The sequence below is a fragment of the Sander lucioperca genome, chromosome 16 (assembly GCF_008315115.2).
Source record: "Sander lucioperca isolate FBNREF2018 chromosome 16, SLUC_FBN_1.2, whole genome shotgun sequence".
NCBI lineage: Eukaryota > Metazoa > Chordata > Actinopteri > Perciformes > Percidae > Sander > Sander lucioperca.
In genome coordinates this window covers 22,124,066-22,141,505 of record NC_050188.1, presented here as the reverse complement: position 1 = coordinate 22,141,505, position 17,440 = coordinate 22,124,066, and positions in this window count along the sequence as shown.

The window sequence follows — 17,440 nt, the reverse complement described above, 5'->3', positions numbered from 1 at the left end:
GGTGTCATTGAGCTCTGGTATAAATCAGCTGGGTGTGCGAGCGTCGGGCTGCAGTAAATTAGCCAGGTTTTAATTGTGTCTGTAATAGATGACTATAATTAGTCAAGGCTCTTCCTCAGCCTCTACTGCCCTGACATAATCTTCTTCTAACCAAACTACGCATCCCTTCGTCTCGGCATCCTTCATCTCTCTGTAGCCTGGAGGGACAGGAGGGATCTTCTCCTCCTCCTCCTCGAATCCCCCTTGCTGACAGCTTCTCAGAGAAACCTACCAGAAAAAGGCCCTCTTCTTTTGTTTCTCTGAAGTCTTCTCTTCTTCCTTATGCACGTCTCATCAGGAAATCCAGTTCCCTGGAAGAAAATGGCAAGCAGGGTCAGTCACTTTTTAACTTGTTGTAGTTAAGATCAGAGCAAGTTTAAAAATAAGTGGTGAAGTGACCAGAGATGGTAAAAGTACTCACTTCCCATACTCAAGTAGAAGTACAGATACTTGTGTTAAAAAATACTCTGGTAAAAGTAGAAGTACTGATTTAACTTCTTTACTCAAGTAAAAGTAACAAAGTACAGGCTTGGAAATTTACTTAAAGTATAAAAGTAAAAGTAGCCTTGCGAATGACAACCATTTTTTATGCAAAGCTACCTGGACCACACAAATGTTACTAGAGTGCAAGCTGAGAAACTTCAGTGGACATGGAAAAAAGGCTCTTTATATGTCATTGCCTACATTTTAAATGGATGTCTGCCAATAGGCCTAAAACATCACATATATGATTATTGTGACAGAGACTGGTACTCCAGGTTAATAAGATTCTGACTGAGTAGCAAGATATGAATTCAATTGTGATTCTGTGAGAATTCAAACATGAGTCCTCTAACTTACGTCTCAGAGGTTTGAGACATTAACGTTAACATTAGCCCAAAATAAAGTCGATATGAGACACGACCAAGTAACGTTAACGTTAACTTAAGTGGTCTCGAAAACAAGAACGGCCTTGAGTAACGTTAATGTTAACTACAGCACTGTTACACTAAATCAAGTTACTGAATTCGTTTTTAATATAAAGCTATACATGCAGATATTGTATCAGCTCGTATTAGATTGTTTTCAAATAAACTAAACGCTCACTAACCTTAACGTTACTTGGGTTACTTAACTAAATGCTAGCAAACCAAGGCATAGTCATTGCTAGCAGGAGAACAAATGTAACTGACCATTAACGTAAACTTAATGAAGCTCAGCGTAAATTCTTTCAGGGAGACTTCAATAACGTTATCACAAATCTCCTAAACTGATCAGCTGTTTCTAGGCATTCACTTTTCAGTTAAACCAATCAGAATCAGCCATGTATTTCACAAGCCAATCACAGCATGACATCCCTGCTTTAATCTGTTCTCTCCTCTGCGGTTGTCAGTTGTTATTATAGGCAAACAGTGCGTCCCTCCTCCTCCCCTTCCACCTCCAGTCATCTTCACCCACGGTACCCTGGGTCTTCGTCCAGCTGACCGCTCCCATCGACGCCTTTGATTCGGTCTTCGTGCTCCTTCACCTCCACCACCAGTGTCTAGACTCCATCGGTGGATATGTCTGGGTGTCTCTACCCCTATAAAACATATTTGATACGATGGACTCTAATCTCCAAATACTTTGTACATTTCATATTTTGCATATGTAGCTTACAAATAAATCTTTGCATATCTGCAACGAAGTCTCTCCTGATTGAAATAAAGTTACTGAAACAAACAACAAATAGCTTTTGATAACAACAAAAAGATGCATTTACCTCTATGTGTTTTTCAAATTCAATGGTGAATTCTTGAAAGCCAGCAGATCGTGGTGTTTCGGTTGGCTCAATTTGCAGCACATTATAACAACGTATATTCCCATCCAATTAGATTGAATTCGGTATTGATGACGCGAAAAATAATAACGGTAACTCCACAGAAATTCTTTTAAACTAAAGTAACGAGCCAATTTTGTAAAATGTAAGGAGTAGAAAGTACCGATATTCATGTTTAAAATGCAAGGAGTAAAAGTAAAAAGTCGACACAAAATAAATAGTAAAGTAAAAATATCTGAAAAATCTACTTATAACAAGTACAATAACGAAGTATTTGTACTTTGTTACTTCCCATCTCTGGAAGTCAACACGTATTTTCTGATCCTTGTAGAGTTATTATGAAGATAATTAAAACAATTATCTGCAATTAAATAACTTAGTTATCCCAAAGCTGTACTTGCTCTGCTCTCACACTACAACCTCTGCAATCAAAACCTAATTTCTACATCTTTATGAGCAGGAAAGTAACACATGCTCAGAGTCATGCCTTTATTGGCCAGGTGTAAAGGTGGCTCCTATGTATATTGGCTGAGATGCCTCAAAATTAGCTTTTAAAAGTAAATAGGTTGCTGATCTTTTGCTTTTTCTTAAAAGTTGTCCCATCATGTGAATATACAGCCTCCCTCTCTTATAGAGTAATTGACTTCCTACAACTCAGATACTGTAACTGGGTCAAACATTAAAGAAAGACACAGCTTAAAGGAACACGCCGACTTACTGGGACTTTATTCACCGTAACCCCCAGAGTTAGACAAGTCCATACATACCCTTCTTATCTCCGTGCATGTTGTAACTCTCTCTGACGCCCCCACCGCTAGCCTGGTTAGCACAGATCCTGGAGGTAACCGGCTCCATCTAGCCTACTGCTCCCAATAAGTGACAAAATAACGGCAACATGTTCCTATTTACATGTTGTGATTTGTATAGTCACAGCGTGTACAAATAACATGGTCATATGAGACACAGCCATCTTCTAACCGTATACAAACTGGGACCTATATTCTCAGAAAGGCGAAGCACTGCTACTTCTGCTACGTGGGAATTCATATGTTCATTATGTGTTAAGTCAGAATCCATGTAAAGACCTTTGTGACCAACCATCCCCTCTCACAGCTGATGTAAAATAAACTTAAATTGACCTACTTAAAGTGGCCATATTATGCTAATGTTCAGGTTCTTAATTGTAATTTGAGATTGTATCAGAATAGGTTTACATGGTTTAATTTTCAAAAAAAACACCATATTTTTGTTGTACTGCCCATTGCTGCAGCTCCTCTTTTCACACTGTGTCAGGTCTCTGTTTTAGCTACAGAGTGAGACCTCTCAACTTCTGTAAGAGCTTTGTAGTCAGTCGCACATGCGCAGTAGCTAAGGATTACATGAGCTAGCTAGCTGTTTCTGCAACTTCGGCCTGTACAAAGCAGGATTAGCCGGGAGATTTCTTCTAAATGAGGGTGCACTTCCAACTTTGTGTGGAATACCTTCAGAACAGGGACATGTAAGTAGTTCTATACAATTTATTTTGTAGATTAGGGTGAATTTGTGTGTGTTGTAGCAGTGTTTTGCCATTGAGAACGAGCTAGCATGCTAACGGTTAGCCCCTTAGGCCCCTCGTCTCGGCTAGTTACGTAGAAAGCCGTGCAGATTTTGAACAGCTCACCCGGAGACTGAAGGCAGGACACATTCAGAAACCGTATCTCACTCAAAACAGCATGGATGTGTATTTTCAAAGTTTGTATGCGTGTGGAAGCACCAGACACACAAAATAACACCCCAAATCCCAGAAAACGTGATTTTTTTCATAATATGGGCACTTTAACAACCTTAATATCAAAAACTGTTGTTTTCATGTTGTGCAGCTGAACACACCTGCTGCAGAAATCCCAGCCGCTGCTTGATAATCTGTAATGCACCTAATCACCAACCTGTGTATGTGACAGAGGGGTCGGACCAATGGGATTTGACATTGCTGACGGCCTGCACTTGATAAGGCAGGACAAAACTGAAAAATGTTGCTGCAAGGGGATCCATGCGCTGATTAGGCTTGTGTTCGATTCCTCCGAGTGCCGATTCATCAGTGTCCAATAGCACCCGTTTACCGGGTTCTCGGGTGTCAGTGTGGTCACATCGCTGCCAGGACCTCGCCAATCTCTGTCGCACAGAATCAGCGTCCGGGAAGGAGAAGGAGCTCACCCCTGCCCCATTCAAACACACACACACACACACACACACACACACACACACATACACAGCAGTGCCATGCCCCTTATCACAGCAACAAACATGATAAACTGCATACACTAACCCTGCCTGTACAAATACAGACCACACACAACTTCAGCTGAAACTGACCACACACACACACACACACACACACACACACACACACACACACACACACACACACATAACCACACATTAGTCCATTCTGAGATGTGACCCCCCCCCTGAAGTGCCTTGGTCACCAATCAGGACCACTTTGTCAAGGCACAGGTAACCGTGACGACTCTAATCCCTCGGCAATCGGCCGGTCATTCATCACCGCCGAGGGAAGGAGAACAAGAGGAGCCGTAGAGAGAGAGAGAGAAAGAGAGAGAGAGAGAGAGAGAGAGAGAGAGAGAGAGGGAGGGAGAAAAAAGGGGGGCGGGTGTCACAGACAGGGGCAACGGTGCAGACAAATGGCCCCAAAAATTCAGTATTAATCAGCAACTGATTTGCTGCCCCTTTAAAGCCAATACCACTTAACGACTAGAGAGAGGGAGGGAGGGAAGGGATGGAGGGAAGATTAGTGTGAGTAGGAAAATAGAGACAAAACAAGAGAAGAAAAAAAGATGAATAAGCAAAGAAATAAAGGAGAGAAAGACTGAAAGAGAAATACAAGAAAGGAAGGCACCTTATTGGAGTCTACTGTTGCATGCGGTTGCATTGCAGGTGTTCAGTTTGTGACATAGTAAAATGCTGCGTAAGATGCTCCCCTCACTACACACGCACAGACGCACACAAACACACGCACGCATGCATACACACAATAGTAGCCCCTCTGTTGATTTGTCACTGGAGTTGATCAATAGCTGTGATGGAAACAGAATCAGCTCAGATGGATTAAATGTCCCAGTGGCTCTGACGTTATTTTCCCATTAAGAGAAGGCTAATCATTACACACAAACATGCACACACACACACACATACACACACACACACACACACACACTGAAGCACATACATATGCATAAATCCCTGCACTGCATGGATGGAGTTAAATATCAATTTAAGCACAGTTAGCGACATAAACAGGACTTTATACACATAGTGGCACGTCTATAAACAAACACATATACATAAAACCACACACATTGGATGTTAAAGAAGCTGTGACTAAAGTGCTAACAGTGTCACTGTATTGATCCAAGCTTGTTCCCCTCAACAACACACACTTTTGTATTAAACAAAAAAGGCTAGGCTACCTATGTTAATCCTGTAAGAAACAGAGTAGACAGGAATTTCATGAGATTATTGCCCATGCAATGGGCCTAGGTTTTGAAATCTAGGATTTCCACCCCATTGTGTTGAGACAAAGGGCAAACGTTGAAGGAAATAATAGCATAAGCCTCCAAAACAGCTTGTTGGCATACATGGATTCTGCAAGTTCTGGGGTGCTCTACTGGAGGGAGGAACACTAAAAATATATTCCTCGTTTGGTGTTGGAGAGCACTGTCACACATCACTCCCTTTGATGTTCATTGGGTTAACGTGGTGACTGGAAAAGCCATACTGAAGTATATGATTTATTGAACTTTCATACTTACTAAACCAAGTGACCCCTCATTATGGAAGTTGTATATAGAAGCAAACTTTTTTTTTGTTTTTTGTCACCCATCTGTATATCTCAACGTCTGGGGATATAAAACCAAAACTATTTGCAAGAAAATGGGGGGGCTTGACGTTTGCTGTGAGCCAATGCTTTAAAAGATAAAGCTATTGTTCTTTATGTTTCAGATTGTCAACAAATCTCATGAAACAATTAAAAACACCAGTGTGTTTGTCTGTCTCTCAATACTTCCCTACCCTGTATGTGGCACTCAGCCCTGAGCCATTCATTTCTACTGAAGATGTAAATCTTTCAAATTGGGTCCCAAGCATATAGTTTCATTTTAAAATAAAGTTAAATAACTTCCTTAAAGAGCTGGGCACTGTAGTTTTTCTCAAACAGGAGTAATTGTGCATTTGTTAGGAATTATTTTCAGCCATGGATTAATACACATATGTGAGTATCACAACATTAGATTATTATTGTTATTAATATTCTTATTATTATTACTTTGTTTACACAGGAAATACTTGCTATAGGATGAATACATTGTCCTACCTGGACACATTCAAATCACTTATCAAAACCTGCCTCTTTGGATTAGTCTTCACCATTACATAATATTACATTTCACCTTCAGTTATTTATAGTCACTTGCATTTAATATGGTTGTTTTTTATGTGCTGGTTGTATTGCTTCACTTGTTTGTAATGTGATTAATGTACTGGTTTTATTGTAATTTGTCTTTGAGTACTTTGAAAAGCATTACATATAAAAAAAATTATTATTATTATTATTATTGTCGGTTTTGGTATTTTTATGGGAGAAAATTATAGAATGTCACCAACATTATCCTTTCAGAATAACAATACCACATCAGTGACAGCAATCAAGTTAACCCTACAAAACCCTGCCAACAAAAGGTATGAGTGAAATGTAAGGTAAACATTATATATGACCAAGGACACTGAGTTGAGGTGATACATTAACGTATGAAAGAACATGAGGTAGGAGTGCAGAGAGAGAGGAGAGTGATAGCTCTGCAGGGAGGAAGCTTGAGACCATCTGCTGTTGGCTACCTGCTGTTCCCCCTCTTTCTCCACTCATCTTCCCTCTCTTCTTTCTCCCCATTTCCCCTGCAGTCTATGAAGTTACTCAGTCAGTTAGTGTCAGAGGGCCGACATATACACAACAGGGACTCTACACACATACAGTACAAAGCATTCAGTTAATTGGTGGCTTTATATTTTATATCTATACTCTCCATTCGCTGCTATGCTCGTTGTTACGGTTACTTCTTTACCCATCAGGCCTCCTTTTTCCTCTGTCCCTCTGTCATTATACAAACATGCATACTCAACCCACACACACACACTCACATATACAGACACACACACACACACACACATACACACAAACACACACACATATACAGACACACAACAAACACACAAAACACACACACACACACACACACACACACACACACTGTGAGAGAGTCTCTCTAATGGATTCTGAAGATTCCAATTTCCCCTCTGCCACCAAAGACAGAAAACCCTCTGAGCTCAATTACCCCGCCTTACACACACCAGACGAGACCACATGCACACACACACACTTGGACGCATCTTCACTTGTAATCATAGACACACACACATCCATGCACACCTTAAGCTGCTGTGACATGCCGAGAATCACACAATCAGAGTCACGCAAGCAAACTGAGAGGAGTATTAGTCCAAGGTAGATTTTATGTGATAGGAGATAACAGGATGAGAGAGGGGAGAAAATTGGGGGGGCTGCTGGGAGGTGAGGTGTGGGGGAGAGGTCAAGATACACAAAAAGTGAAGATGGTAGGCTAGAAGATGGCAAGATGGGAGGATGGGTTGAAGTGAAATATATGGTGAGAGAAAGATGGAGACAGCAGAACTGCAGAGGCAAAGAAAGATGTAAAGGAGATATAAGAGCAGACTAGAGAGGAGGTGCAGGCCTATGGCTTTTACAGAACCCACTCTTCCAGAAACCTTATTAAATTCTACAATTAGCTGAACGTCTCAGGCTATAAATAGGCTCACTTTTCCCATTCCGTGATGTCAGTCAGCGGGCCAGGCTTCGGCTGTGGGGGAAACAAAACAATTTAAATTATAGCGAGGCTCTCTCTTTGTCTGGCCACCCTTTTAACGGGATAATTACTAGTCTATTCATTCGCACTCGGCCAGGGCGATATATCACCTCACTGCGCAGCGGCCCCGCTTTCTGTGATAAACGTCCTTTACTGGGGATGTGGGGAAGGAGGGAGGGGAGGCTGAGGGTTAACTTAACGTGTGCCCGTTGATATCAGCTCACTGTCTGCTGCTGGCTTTCACCAAAAGCCTCGTCCGCTAGATTGAATAGCCTCCTGCCAGAATCTGGAGAGCACCGGGAGTGCTGCACCTTGGTTTCCAGAGTGACACTGACACCCTCCCATGGGGCCCGGCGATGAGGAAATGAGCGAGAAAGGGAATGAAAGGGAAAGAGAGGGAGCGAAAGGCATCTATTATTCAGCACGGCCCCGACCCCTGCATACGCACGCCATTAAAAATAGGAAATCCATAGCGGAGACAAATGGCTTCTAAATGAAGCGCTACAGGAGGAGAGCGGAGATAGGGACCCCTGTCACATGCGCTTTAATTGTCTCCCGGGGCGATAAGGGGATTTATCAAATTCATCGTGCCAGTAAGGGCTGTTAGGCCTCTGACGACGAGCTGTTGGAGAAACAGCGCAGCACGTGTTTGTTTGTTCGAAGATACAAGCCATGAGACGGGATGGCCAAGCAATTAGAGCGGTCATAAATTGTGCTAGGCTAAAACAACTCCGGAGACAACTGACTCTTAAGCCCCTGACACACCAACCCGATAATCGGCCGTCTGTTCGGTGTGGGGCCGTCGGCCTTCATTTTAGCCGACCTGGCTTGCTGGGTCGGAGGGCGGGCAGTCGGACTCATTCCACCAATCTGATTGGTGGAGTGCTAACCCGGAAATAACGAGCGGGATGAGTGACGAACGCCTCTCGAAATCTGACGAAAATCTTTTAAACTGACTTTTGTTGATCTGAAATGAAGACAGATTCAGCAACTGTATGGCCTATTTCTCGCTTAAAATGTTTTCAGAAACACGTTTCAGTGAACTATTTTCGTAAAATAAGAGATCATATTTCGAACAAGCCGCCATTACTATCGGCTGGAGAAGCCAGACCCACGTGACGCGTTGTCATTTCCGGTTTTCATTTTTTGTATTACGTCTCGCACACGCGCAGAATGTACGTTCAAGACAGCGTCGCTTCGGTGTGTTCCGAGGCACTTTTTGGACCTCTGGGAGCAGACTGATCAGTACGTCAGGGGCTTTAAGGTTAAATAACAACCAAAGCATGGGCTGTTTCTTTTTACCTAAAAACACAAAGGAATTGCTCAAATTTTCCAAGAAAACAACACACAGTGACACACATTTACTCAGCAGGTATACTGACTACTTGGTCCTTAACTGCTGGTGACGTCATGAAACTAATCAGTACCTACATCCCCATAAAGCGTGTTATCGTCTTCACCAGCAGCAAAAATATTGCCTTGTCACCAGCCAAGAAGCCTTCAATATAAGCTCTAATGTTAGGAGACCTATTTGACCTTTCTGAGATCAGGAGTGTTCCTCCCACAGAGGCCAGAGGGGGAGGGACTGAGAAGAATGCTTTTTTTTTTATTTGCCTCTGCTGTAAGGGTGGCCACATGGGGTTTTGAGCAAAAGGGAAGGGAAAGATAGAACTCCAAAAGATATAGAGTGGCCCAGAATTATGGAGTGGTATTTGAGGGCTGTTTTTAGTAGTGCTCACAAATGCACACAGTAACAGCCAAATGATGATTTTTAGTTACTTGATGGATTTATTTGGCTGCAGATGCCTATGCTTTAGCCCCAACCAGGGCTGGTGATATTCAATATTTTTTGAATTGTCAACCAATCCTCTGTTATTCCTTTGTGCCATAGAGTTCCATTGTTGCCAAAAAAACTATTAAAAACACATCAGTGAGTCAAACTGTTTTACTTGGTGATGTGTCCCTTTATCATGATGAACATATGGGCACTGTAGTTTAAGTTAGTCTAGCTCAACGGATGCACATTGTTCGGTTAACCTGACATCCGTCGCATGAGAGATGTCCCTAATGTTTTCTAAGAACTGTACAGTGCCCAGGTGTTTTAGGAAATTATAAATTATAAATTACTGAGCCTTTTTTAAATAAGAAACTAAATGTTTGTGGCCTAGTTTTCAAAGACTTAACATCATGGGGCTGAGTGCCACAGACGGGGGCGGGAAGTTTTAAAGTATTGAAAGATTTGTTGAAACACATTTGTTTACAATATTAAAAAAACATAGATTAATGCTAGTCTTGTTCTTTAAAATGAAGGTTTATATTCCAAAACTTTATTTTCAGGAAAAATAAGTCAGCCTCATGAAATGTATCAATCAATTTTTCAAAACCACATATAATATCCTAAGCAACCCGAGTATGTTCTAAGCAAAGTCATTAAGATTAACTCTAATATACCTACAGTTGCTTTATTTTCATGTAATAAAGCATTTTGTCAGTTTATGTCAGTTCAGTTGTTTGTGAAATGCAGACACACAAGCTCATATATCCAATGTTGTGCTAATCTAAACCAACATTTTTCGACAAATTCCTGCTTCCACGCTTATCTCCAATTTCCGTTTACATTTAGTAACGTGCCATGTGCCCAGTCAGTGCATTTTGGGATAAACACCAGTTTTCTCGATACAGAGATTCTAATTTGGTGTCATGCTGTTTCAAAACACACACAGCATGCATGGTTCGGTCGTTGAGACATTATAAATGACCCCATTAAAATTAATGACAAAAGTAATTACAATTTAATTAGAAAATGAGCACTTTTTATGACTGTTACAATTAAACCCAACTGATGTTACAACTGACCCTAGTTGCAGGGTAGATTATGCCAATATACCCCTATGCTTTTGATAGCAGTGCATGTCTCTGTTAAGATTACACAGGATGCTTTGAATCAGACAGATATGAGTGTTCAGTATCACATTTTAAGTCTCTGGGCGAAATAACCACAGATTGAATTTGGGATGCAATTCCTTCTGGAAAATACTTTTGTGACAGTTATGGTCGAGAGTAGAGACAAAAAGAGAGATAGGACAGAAAAATGTATCGACAGAGACCAAAAGTTATTTAAGTAGAAATTTAGATGAAAGCAGAAAAATGTGTGTTTAGCTTTGTATTCCAGGAAGAGTATATATGTGTGTGTCTGTGTGTTCTGTCTCTTGTGATGGATGAATGACAGTCGGCATGGCAGCTCATCTCCTCTCAGGCGGCTGGGTGACAGAGAGAGATGTTACAGCGCAGAGACAGCACAACCGCCACACTGGTGGGCAGGTGTCAGACACACACACACACACACACACACACACACACACATATATCCAGAGCATGAGGCTGAATGCAACATCAAGATCCCCGTCTTTCCTTCCTGGCTTTACCCAGCCTCCCATTTCACAACCCTCACACCTCTGTCTACCACCTCTGTCTACCCATCTCCTGCACCCGCCTCCACCCCTCCATGTTCCTGTATGTGAGTTGTCTCTTTGTGGGCAAGGGCCTCCTCGTCGTCCTCATAGCCTCAGACCTGTCAAATGCTCACCCCTCTCCCAATATCTCCCATCGCAATCAATGAAAATTACACACACCTCAGGGAAGGTGTAAGGCAAGCAGGAGGAGGAGTGTCCCATCGCCTGAGGGCGGGGTGATTTAGGCTGTCAGGGCGCCAGTTTGGTGGAGAGATGGGGCTTCTCTTCCTGAGTCAGACAGGGCCAATAACTCATTAGAGAGGGAGAGAGATGTAGGGGTGAAGATGTGGCAGAGAGGAAGCGAGGAGGAGAGGGAGATGAGGGGAGAGCTCCAAGGCACAAAAGCAGGGAGATTTTTTGTTTTCTTTCTCTCCTTTTGCCTTTCTCAAACCCTTCCTTCAGTCTCCCCTCTTTTCTTCTGACCCTATCCTCCTCATCTCTCCTTTTTTATTACCCCCCACACACACCCCTTCCCTTCTTTCCCTCGGCAACTCCCTGCTAACCCCTCTCCTTCTCCCTTCCCCCCTCCTCCTCTCCTTCCATCTGTCTTTCTTGCTGCAGTGCCCATGCTGCCAGGCAGTATAAATCACATCTCTGGGCTTGGCTGCAATGGGCCTGAAAATAAAAAGGCATAAAAGTGTCGGGATGAGCTACGGGCTGGGGGGGAGAATTCCTTTATGATGGGTCTAAATCCTCCTCTCGCCCCCGTCCTCCCCGACACACACACACACACACACACACACACACACACACACACACACACAGATTGCTTGTAGATGCATACACATGCAGAGCATACGCCTCTACTCTGAAATTATCCCCCCAAACAGCAGCAGTTTGGGTCTCTCTCTTTCTCTCTCTCTGTTTCTCTCTCTCTCTTTTAGAGACACCTGTGCAACCCTCCAAACACATCATATAATGCTCTTTGTTGGCTGTGATCAGAATTGAGACCTCCTCTTCCCCGTGCTCTGTCTGTCTTTAAAGGGACAGTTCAACTAAAATTCCAGTCCATCTTGACAAAAGCCTCTCACTGTCTCACATTACTCTTAATGCTTGTATTGACCCTGGAAACAACCTGCTCTTCTTTTTTGAAAGAGCAGAAAGAGATAACGGATGGTAGAAATGCCATCTACAAATTGGTACCTTCGATTTAAATGTGCAAAGGCAGGTTGAAAGAGCAGTCATGTTTCTTGCAGCCCTTGAAGTATTTCAGTTCTTTTTATGACTGATGTAAAGGAATGAGGTTCTGAGTTTTATATAAAAATGAAACATTTAATATGAAGAATAAATGTACACCAGACCTTGCAAAATGATGCAGAAGTCCCAGGTGATAAAAGGATAATACTTCTGCAGACAGGGACTTTCACATTTTTGGGGCATCAAATGATGCATTTTGTTCACAAAAGTGATATACAGGGAGCTCCTCTTAGTATTAATGAGGGGTGGATGTGAGAGTAAATATGCACCAAGTACCTGAAGTATTCCTTCTTTACTGTCTAAGATGGATTTTAAAAAGGTTTTCACCCTGGATTATAGCACAAAGGAGAGTCATTTCACTGTGTATAATGGTAATTGTGGACAATTTATGATCTCTCTAGTCTCCATTTATGTATCGTTCTGAGTAAATAAACCAATAAAAAATGATTGAGCTGGCCTATAACATATGGAAATGAACCTTCTGGCAGAGATGCATTGTAAAGGTTGTCTAAATGATTACGGGAATGAAGATGGAGGTGAGTGAAAGCACGGTGAATGGGCAACTCCATCACCTGCTAAAATCAACCTTATAGCTCAGAGTTCTCCTTTAATCTACGTCCCGATGTGCACTTTGTCAATTCTATTAGATCACGCTGTGTGTGGTATGAACATAGACGCGCACACACACATAGAGTGATGATGATAATGGTGAGCACCTCCCTAGGTGAAGCCGATTCAGTCACAGTGGGAGCCATCTCAGACCTAATTATGCTTGGTTTGGCGTTTTACCTGTATTGATCAAAACGCTGAAACAAACGAGAAATGCTTATCAAGCTGGAAAAGAAGAGCCCTCAGGAGTTAGTGTGCGTGTGTGTGTGTGTGTGTGTGTGTGTGTGTGTGTGTGTGTGTGTGTGTGTGTGTGTGTGTGTGTGTGTGTGTGTGTGTGCATGCATGCATGTGTGTGTGTGTGTGCGTGCTCCACAGGAGTGAATGAGAGTGATGGCATAGGTCTAAGAGGTGGTGAGATATTGGTGCTTATAAAAAATTGCAATTCTGAGCTTATGAGTTATTAATTACTGCCTCCCCTCCTTCACCCCTTTTTACCAGCCATTAGAAATACTGACACACACACACACACACACACACAAGAACAGATTTCTACACATATATGCTCACATATGCAGGCCTCGGGACATGCACAAACACACACACACACACACACACACACATCCAGGATCATGCACACACTCGCACACACAAATGAGCTCGTCCATAGCAGCACTAAGTGTACAATACCCTGCTCTGATGAGCAAGCTCCCGTCGACCTTGGAACTCTCTGGAAAGACAATGCAAGGGGAGCCATGCTGCGAAAGGGGTAGGAGGTGGGGGTGGTGGGAGTAGATAAGGTGGAGGGAAGGATGGAGAGAGGGAGACAATAGATGAGAGGAGGCAGGAAAGGAGAGAGAGAGAGAGAGAGAGAGAGAGAGAGAGAGAGAGAGAGAGAGAGAGAAAGAGAGTTAGTACTGGGCAGGAGGGCAGTGCTCCCTCCCTCCTCTCCATCTCGGCTCATCTTGAATGCAAATGTGGTCTCTATACGGTTCCTTTGTGCCGCTTCTAACTGCTCCAGAGAGAAGCAATTACAACTGCTCCATTCACTCAGAGAGAGAAAGACACGCATGGATAGAGAAGGGTAATTAATAAAGAGATAGGAGGGATGAAGGAGGAGGAGAGGAGGTGAACACGTACCTGTGGAGGATCTTCAAGTAGGATTGGAGCGTGGTATTGATTGTATTGGCAGCTTTGCTATTGACACACATAGACATTGGCTCATAATTTCTGACCAACTACACTATGAGAGGTCAAAGGTGAGAGGTCATCAGCATTACATCAGAAGTGTTATATAGAGTGTGTGTAATACGGCATTACACTGTGGCTCTCAGTAAATATGCTACATCTATCTTCATCCTCACTCACTGCTTCAGAGACCTGGACCACCGCAGAATATATTGAATCAAAAGACCTCCATCTAGATATGACATCACCATCCATTCCTCTTCATCTTTCTGCAGACAGATAGTTGCAGTGCCGGTGCCATATCCTATTGCAGTCACAGTGGCCGGGCAGCGCTGCAAGGTATGGTGGGAGTTTTTATGGCAGTCATTTGGGCCGCTAATATGTCATCTCCATTAGCCGACTTTTAACACTCGCAGATAGATGGCCCTGTGACATTTATCTGCACACGTGTCGTATTTTAGCTGTTAAATGGCTGACAATGTGTGTGCGAAATGAGTGTGTGTGTGTTTTAGGCGTGCGATTGTGGGGTTGGGAAAAGAAAGGGAGATGCATTGACTTTTAATGATACTCTATGCAATAGCACTTTAGAGGTAATAATCACAAATACAATGCAAGTTGTGACCTTTGACCCCTGCCTCGCCCTGCGCAAAAGTGAGAGTAGAGAGGAAGGGGAGCTGGCTGCCAGGTCGAGACCCAGGCCTCCTTCCTCAACAGTTAGACAGCTGATGTACAGTGAGCCGGGGCTTGCAGCACCAGCAAAAAGAAAAACTACAAAAGAGAACAGCTAATTAACTTAGCATTCTACAGAGAGGTGATGAGGGTTGAGAGAGAGAGGGAAACAGAGAAAAATAAAGAGAGAGTGAAGAGGAAGAGGAGTGGAAAGTCACTATGGGTACAAAAAATAGGCACAGGGTTAGGGTGATAGTTACACAGGATAATTGCTCTTATGGATTTTGCCATTGTTGGCTTCTGTAGGGTCAAGGAGGTGAAGCCATTTCCTGTGGTGGCTTCAGGTGAAAGTCTAAATGAGCTAATCATTTAGACTCATAAACTAATACTAATATTGACGGCCACCACACATATTGAAAAGCATTAGAAAGGTTCTAACCATAAAACAGCTGTAAATATGATATACCATCTTGTCATTTAACTACAGCGGAACCTTTCCCCCCTGCTCATAAAAATACCATCCACTATGCTGCATCAAAAAACTGAGAATATGTTCTGTGTCATTTTATGTGTTCCCTACAGGAGCTCGGTCACCTGTCCGTAGGCACTGAAGTTGACTAATGTGACAGAAAATTAACAATTAAAAATATCACACGGGCCCAGAGCCACCGCAACGTGGACCGTTCACAACTCAGTGGACACCCTAATTGCTTTGAAATACAATTGGGTTTGGGCTTTGTTTGGTGTTTTGGAGGTATGAAGCGCATCAATGCACACTGGAAATTGAGTTATAAATTACCGAGCTGAAATAGACATGTACCGTGAATACTCAATATCCAAATGCTACACGTTGTCCGCTACAAAAAAGGCAGATACGTGCATGTATACACACACACACACACACACACATACAAAAACACAAGATGCCTCCACTTGCTGTTGCATTTCATTTTGTCAGAAAATTGACTGGCTCTGAACCAAACAGTGCATGTGTGTGTCGTGCTGTATGGCTGTCATTGGGGTACTTTGATAAGGTCAACCTTAACAGCAAACAGAGATGGAGAGCTCCAACCACAAACCAGTGGGACTCGAAAATGACAGTAGATGAGGAAAAGAAAAAAAATGTTCATTCATCCACAGCTTTCCCACCAGTGTATACGTGTGTGTGTGTGTGTGTGTGTGTGTGTGTGTGTGTGTGTCTGTGTTTGCGTTCACAGCTGTCAGTGTGTTTTCAGACACACCACTGTGTGTATGTTTTTGTCTGGTTCTGCGTTTGCCATATGAATACAGCTCAGTGGCTGGTGTGTGAAGTCATTGACAGCTTCATTATGGCTTGTGCGCACAGGGAGACAGCACCATCCAGGGGAAGGAGAGGACAGAGGCAGGGGACAGGCCAGGTTTACTGTCGGGCCAGCCCATGTCAGTCCAGCAGTTGGTGGAGGGAGGGGTGATGAGGACAGCTGCTGTCTCCTTTAATGAGCCTTCGCTTCTTTCATCAGCTTTCAATTTACAAGGCTGTCCTGCTCTCTTGCACTGCCCTCTCCTCATCCAATACACACACACACACATTGAAGCTGTCTTGTTTCTTGCAGGTGATTCCCAAGAGTAGTCTGTAATAGTTAAATTATTTTGCAGTCTTCCTTTAATTAGACCATCTCACCTGGGACAGTAGTGACACAGGGATGAAATGTGATATGCACATACTTGGTATATAGTATGGTACTGTACATTAACATCTACCTACAACAGCAAGATTCCACACTGTAGAGAGCTGTGAAGGGCACTACAACTGGAAGAGATTTTAGCTAGATACTGTGGTTTATTACATACACCGTTACCAGTTCATTAAATGCACTTATCTAAAACTAATGCAGTCGAATACAACAGCCCTCTGCCTTCATAAAGGTTGGAATGGTCAGTTCTTGTTGAAAGGTGAAGGTTTCGACTCAACTTTAGTCATTTTTACTTTACATTGAGGCTTAGATTTTTTTTTTTAAAAGCCTTCAGTAAAACCTCTTGAACTGTTTTAACAAAAAGTAAACATTATAACCTTCATGAAGGATTTTTGCACACTGTGAAGGTTTATCGGTCCCATGTCCCAATAGGCACATTGACAATTTTGTACAATTACAATAACCACCATAAGAGTGTATACACAGACATACATTTATCATACCCAGTGCAGTTTAATATTGAACTATTGATACTTATTTTGGACTAAAGGACAACTCAATTGCATACTATAGTCTTGCACCAACAATGGTTTAAAAAGATTTACAAAAGAATCAGCACACAATCAACTATAGTGGCAATCAAGTCTGAGTCAACTTTACCAGTATTGTAGACTTACATCCTCCTACTGATTTACTCAGTAGTTTGAGGTCCTATGATGTCTACACTCCCTCTACTGGGCTGTAACAACAATGCATGATTGTTGCACTGAATTCATCACTTACATGTCAAGGCCCAGCAAAAGAAAATGCTGGGCAAATTCAATATTA